Here is a 6692-nt window from a genome sequence, read left to right as displayed (position 1 = left end):
ATTGTAAATTATATATAATTTTTTAAACCATGTAGGATACCAAATTATAATATACAGACTTGCTATGGATTGCAATATATTTGCTCCATGAAACTTCAGAAGAAAGCAAGATGAATGTGACCCACAGTAATACAATTAGCAGTTAACATTTTCTTGGTATTATCTTATTTAGTTCTTCTTTGAGTCATCTATTGCTGGATAACAAATAATGCCCCAAATTAGCAGCTTAAAACTCCAGACGTTTATTGTCTTTCAGTTTCTGTGGGCCAAGAGTCTCGGTGTAGCTTAGCTGGTCCTCTGGCTCCAGGCGTCTCACAAGGTTGCAGTCATATTGCCACTGGGTCAATGCTGCAGTAAATTTAAGGTTCAACAGGGGCTGAAGAACGCACTTCTAAATTTACCTGGTTGTTGGCAGGCCTCAAAAGATCTGCTTCCAAGCTCACTCAGGGGGCCTCTCTGCAGAACTACTCATGACATGGCAGCTGGCTTTCTCCAAGGTGAACAATCCAAAGGAGAACTAGAGAGAGTACCCAGGATGGAAGCCACAGTCACCTGTAACGTAATCTCATACGTGACATCCATTGCTTCTGCCATATTTTATATATTTAGAAGCAAGTCAAGAAGTTTAGCCCATAATCAGAGGGACTGCATTACACAAGAGTGTGAAAGTCAGAAAGCCAAGGACCACCGAAGTCTGTCTTAGAGATCGTCTACCACAATCCTAAAAATAGAAAATAGCCTTACAGGGTAAGTGCTGTTTTTATGTAGATAAAACAATTGAGGCACAGGTTGGTTAAATACCTTCCTCAATGTTACATAGATGAAAAAACGAGACGGCTAGGATTCAAACTCACAGTATTATCGCAGAGCCTAAAAAGATTCCCAGAAGTTAAAATTCAAACAGAAAAAGAGTACTTTATTTTAGGAAAGAAATTAAATATACCACAAACCACAATGCACAATTAAATATAGCACAAACCAGAGATGCAAATGTGAAAGTATATATAATATTTATAATGCAGATAAATTGATTTAGAAGTTGGTAGGAAATCTAGTTGGAAAATTGATGTTAGTGAGCTTTTACTATATGGCTAAAGAGTTTAGATTTATGGATAAGTGAAAAGTCATCAGTTTATTTTAAATTTTATTTGATTATAATAAGAAAACTTAGTCATTTAAGAAAAACAAGGAAATCACTTATTCAAAGACTGGCTTTATGAAGATCTGTCTGGAAGTTTGTAGGGCAGTCTGGAGTGGTGTTGATACAAAAGATAAGATTTGTTTCAGTAGGTGTCTGTGCTGCCAGGGAGATCTGACCAAGGGCTGAGTCAGTGGAAAGAACAGGCGATATCTACAAGTAAGAATCCCCAAGATTTATTGATGAGTTGGGTGAGAAATTTAAAACATTAAGTAACATAAATTACTCCAAAGTTTTGAGAGACGAATTTTGTAAAAGAGGAGTGCAATGAAAACTTCAAAGGGCAGGATATTTATCTGATTTTTTCACTTTTGCTCTCTGGAGCCTAGAATAGGTCATCATAAATCCCCTTTGAATAAATAAATAACAGAAGTTGAAATTTATTGGACAAACATTCACTAAGATTAGCTCAAACAAAAAAGAATCTAAAGGAGGATTGCGTGTACGTTTTCATGCTACTAAAACACAGCCAGATTTCATGAGAACTAGAGAACTTCAAAGCCTAGGACGCTTCTGCTCACTTGGATGTGGTTGTATGCTTAATCAGTCTCTCTCTCTCTTTGTCCCTCTCTGTGTCTGTCTCACTCCCTCTCTCTTTCTCTCTCTATCTCTTCTCTCTGCCTTTGGGTATCATAACCTATTTTTATAAGCACATTTGCACCGTTCTTTGCTGCATGCTGGCAGGCTGGGAAGATACTTCCCTGTAATTTCAACTTGCGTTTAGCTTTGTCTTGCCCTGATGTAGACTCTGGCTTAGATTTCATAGAATCGAAGGTCCACTCTCAAGTGTTGATCAATGCTTCTTATGTTTATTCAAATGAGAGAGAAAGAGAAAGAGAGAGAGGATTTTAGGGTTCTTCCCTGACTCAGCCTTTGGTCAGATGTCTTCCTTGGTCTAATTAGCATTGATAGTGGATAGGTGGGTAGGGAGGTATGCGGCTTATATCTTTAAAAATTGTCTGGAGGAGACATTCTCTGGAAAGATGGCACAGTGAGGTAGGAGTTTAAAATTTTATGGTCATGTGAAATGTGACACACATTATTTCTAATCCTAGACGTTGTCCCGTATAATGAGTTCTGAATATCAGAAGAGGACACTAAGCCTCTGAAGGATTTAGGTAAAAGACTGTTACATAGCTCATCAGTGGTTTTAGACAAGATTCCAAATCCACTGCTTTCTGACCCTATAGCTGCTATCTTGCTCATTCTACTTCTCATTGCAACATACCACTAAGAAAAATAAGGAAGTTAAAACCAGAATGGCTGTTTGTTTAATGGCGAGTCATGCAGGCCAGACATAATGGACCAGGTGTTAGTAATTGTAGGCAACTAATATCCCTGACTCTTATCGCAGCTCAGACCCTGTATCAGCCTCATTCCACGCTGACGTATAGTGAGGCTCCAGGATAGGTGAGGTCTGTCTTAACACTTTTCTTGCTATTAAACAGTCTGGATGTTTAATGGTTTATTTTTAGCCTTTGCCGACAGAGCTGTTCTTCAAAATGCCACGTTTCTTACAGTGGAGGCAACAGTTATCAAACACTGGATGCAGAATTTTGGCAGAAAAGTGAAAGAAGTTATGGAGTTGTATAACATCAGATCAAATGTAGGTTGGCATGGTTAATTAGTTAGTTGCTTTGTTCTATGGAGGGATTAACCTGTTCCTTTACAAAGAAATGAGTCTATGGAAAGAATAATTGTAAACCAGAGGCAGAAAACTAATGCACTGAGGCAAATAAGAAGGGAAGAGGGCATGGAAACAAAATCACTGCTGAGGAAATAGGTAAAGACAGGTATCTCTTCTCAAGTGACACGAGGGAAAAGATGTGGTTGAATAAGAAAAATCTCACCGGGTACTACGTACTATATAAAGTAGGAAATTATGGCCTTTTCTAAGAATAAGGGATAAAAAAGAATTTACAACTAAGGAATGTAGAGAAGGTTTGGCATAGAATTTATCCATAAGATTCTCTTAGGTAGATTTAAACAGAATTTCATTGACATGGATACTCCAACAGTATTAATTTACACATTTATAACAGTCTAGAGCAGGAAGTAATGTTCAATTATCTTTTGTGATTCATACTTTCTACCATACTAAAATTCAGATAGTAGATGCTTACTAAAAGTTTGATGAATAAATAAATCAAATAGTGAAAAAATGAACAATAATGATGGTCCGTATTTCATTTAACATGTTCTGCCATCATATTCGGAAAATATGAGCTTATGCACCTATTTAAGGAATTTCTCAAGAGTTTTTAAAATCTGCTTATGCATATTTAAGTTAGCTATCATATAAATTATTATAGCAATTTATATAATTAAAACTGTTTAAGTTCTGTTTGTGATATATTAAAGGGACAAGAAGAATGACTTCACTAGGAAGTATTGTTGAGAAAAATTCTCAAATTCATTTTCATAAAAAGGGAGAAATTATTGATAAACACATCTAAATTTGCAGATTGGTTATTTTCAGAGGTTATTTGGGGTCATAATTGTAAATCTCATTACCATGCTTGAAGGAGGTCTCTTTCATTATTATGGTGCTGAGGTCCATATCCCTGAAGCTAATTGCAAGGTAGAGCTGCAGAGTTCTAATTGTTTGCCATCAAAATAGCTGTGTAAGCTTGATTAACAGTGTTCAGCAACATTCATAATAGTCCAAGCCTGGCCCTGCATAAAATAGAAACTGGGAAAAAATCAATAAGATTTAATAAGATCAGGAACAATCACTTACAATAGTACATCAATCACACAAAGTAATAGGTGCAGGATTTGATAGGGTCCTGAACTGCCTGAGAGATTCATAACCAGTACTCGTTAATGATTTGTTCATTTGCATTTTATCAATCCAGCTACAGCTGACAAGCAGAAGAAGCAGAAAAGAAATATGTTGACTTAAACTCATCAGCTTTGCAATTAAAAAAATAACGTATAATAGCAGATATCTTGTCACATGGAAATCTGATGTTATTACAGAGATGTGTGCAATTGTTGGCTCTTCAGACTGGGCTGGCAGTTAGACTTGCAGAATAGCTCAGACAGTGTCCCTGTGGTCACTAGGAAGTCTCAAAGCTTAGAGGGAATGTACATGTGAATATAAATTTCCTCTCCACCTCTCATAGACCTTGATTGCATAATAATATTTAATGCAAAATGTGCATATTTCCTGTTGTTATCTCTTTGAAATAAATGAAGCTCCCAGCTTTGCCTTAGGCAAACCCTCTATCAAATGCTAAAACAATCATAATGAGAAGGCTTTCTGGTGATTATTGCTTATCATTTTATCCTATTTCAGTTGATGTTATGACTATATAAAATAATCATGCTATATTTACCATCTATATTAAAACACATTTGGGGAAGAAACGTAAATGGGTAAGAGAATTGTGTAAACAAATTTCTGATCCTAAATAAATGATATTATTTAATGTGAAAAAAATAATCCCCTTATAAGCTTCAGAAGCATAATGAAAAGTCTGAGCTATTTCCAAGAAATTTCATGTGGATTTCTGCTTAGAAAATTCCATACAGGTTTTCTACAGAGAGAATTATGTGAGTGGCAGGAGGCAGAGCACATTGTCAGAAACCAGCAGTGGTACCATCCAAAATGTGGATTAATTAGTCTCTGTCCAAAACTACAGTAAATAACGTGCTCCTTCAGAGAAAAACACTAGGATTCAGGTTCTTGTGAATGTTGTTTAAATGGCTGATTTCTGTATTGGATCCTTTAATTCAATCAAAGTACAGGTAAAATCCCATTATAATAGACTCCATGGGGCCTCTAAATTGTTTTGTTGTGGTAGAATTTGGTTAAAATGAATAACTACATTTATCACATTCCCAGTATGTAGTACATACTAAAGAGACAGATTTGATGCCCAGTCTCTTTTCTGTTGAATTAACACATGAAAAGAGGTGCTTTGAATAGGAAGGGAGGGACCAGGAGCAAAATGTACTGCTCACATACCTTTTAGGCTTTCTCTAAATCCTGGATGACTTTCAAAATGGTTTTGGCATTAAGATAAAGTGTTTTTTTTTTTTCTCTCTCCTTTTAAAACATAGGATTCATTAGGCTGACTAGAATTTTGATCTCTAAAAGATTGAAGAAAATAAATAGTAATTATTATTTGTAATCCTGACAAAAATAACTGTAAAGAGTCAATTTTATGCAGTTTAATTTGCTCTTCCTACAAAGCAAACCACCCAGAATCAAGTGCTTCAATTATACAGGTTGACTCTTCTAAGGCCATTAAACAGAACACATAAGTACATTTACCAAAAATCAATTCGTAGGATGCCAATTTGCCTAAAAGCAAATTGATAAATGTCCAATTTACTGAAAGACCAATTCACACTAGTTTTTGGCATTCAATGATTTGTTTTTGGTGAACTGACTTGCTTCAAATATACAGTTACCAGTTGTATGGGAATCATTGTTACCAGTTCTGCTGGAATATGGAAATAGTTTTAATTAATCTGAACATTCTTACCTTTCATTTACTGAAGAACCATTTTTGACTGACATTGTAACAGGCCTTGGAGATGTACATACTAATAAAGTGTGTATTCTAAATGGTCGCATTATAATAGAAACAACATATATATTATAAATATTCTTTTTAAATATTATTAATGTGCTCTCTGGGTTCAGAAGAAGGTTGATTAATTGTGGGTAGGTATCATCTCCAAATCATGGTACTCTTGATGGTGAAAACTAAGCTATTAATAATACTTATATGGAAACAGTTAGCCTATAATAAGAACTGTTTCAGGCAAACTAGATTATATCCTCACTTTAGCTATAAGAGCAGAGGGTAAAGTATGGGTTGTTGTGGAGAAGGAACTGGAGACATTTGAGCTGAGATGTTAAAAATAAGTAGAATTTCCCCACTCTGGGTAAAGAAAATCCATTTCAAAGACAAATGATCATGAACAATGATAAACCAAGGAAGTGCCTTGTGTGTCCAGTCCAGTGAATGGTGGAAGACCTAGCAAAGTAAGTTTATTATTATGGAAGACCTTCAATTTGGATTCTTTCCTGAAGGATAGAGGAATTATTTGGAAGTGTTTGCGAAGGAAATATTAAAAGAAAAGAAAAACTTATAATATTGTTTGAATGGTTAATATTGAATGGTAACAAAGTTACCTAGGTTTGCATGCCAGCTTCTGCACATGGGCAACTGACTTTGTTTCAAACCTGTAAGCCTCATTTTCTTCATCACATAGGATGCATATAAATCACCGATCACAATGACACAGAGTAAGCACCCAATGCTCATCAGTTGTTATTATTAATAGAAAAAAAGTGTTGTGATATAATGGAAAGAACAAATTTCAAATCCCATGTATTCAACTATGATAAAATTACCTAATGTATCTGAGCTTAAAACTGATGTTTTAGTGAGAATAAATACATCCACAGCTCTTTGAACTGTAACACACTCTTCAAATGACGGGGTTTCTATAAGATCTCAATTTCAAAAAGACA

The 6692-nt window shown here is 35.3% G+C and overlaps 1 long non-coding RNA gene across 1 annotated transcript; it reads right to left on the bottom strand.

Moving 5' to 3' along the window:
• Positions 1–262: 262 nt before the first annotated feature.
• Positions 263–5280, bottom strand: LOC140690149 (uncharacterized). Its single transcript, XR_012065334.1, has 3 exons — positions 5172–5280; positions 3713–3890; positions 263–517 (listed from the first exon to the last, which is right to left on the bottom strand). It is a non-coding gene; the product is annotated as an uncharacterized lncRNA (long non-coding RNA).
• Positions 5281–6692: the final 1412 nt, after the last annotated feature.

This window comes from Vicugna pacos, chromosome 29, assembly GCF_048564905.1.
Source record: "Vicugna pacos chromosome 29, VicPac4, whole genome shotgun sequence".
Classification (NCBI taxonomy): domain Eukaryota; kingdom Metazoa; phylum Chordata; class Mammalia; order Artiodactyla; family Camelidae; genus Vicugna; species Vicugna pacos.
The sequence above is the reverse complement of the archived record's forward strand: the minus strand, read 5'-3'. Positions and strand labels throughout refer to the sequence as shown.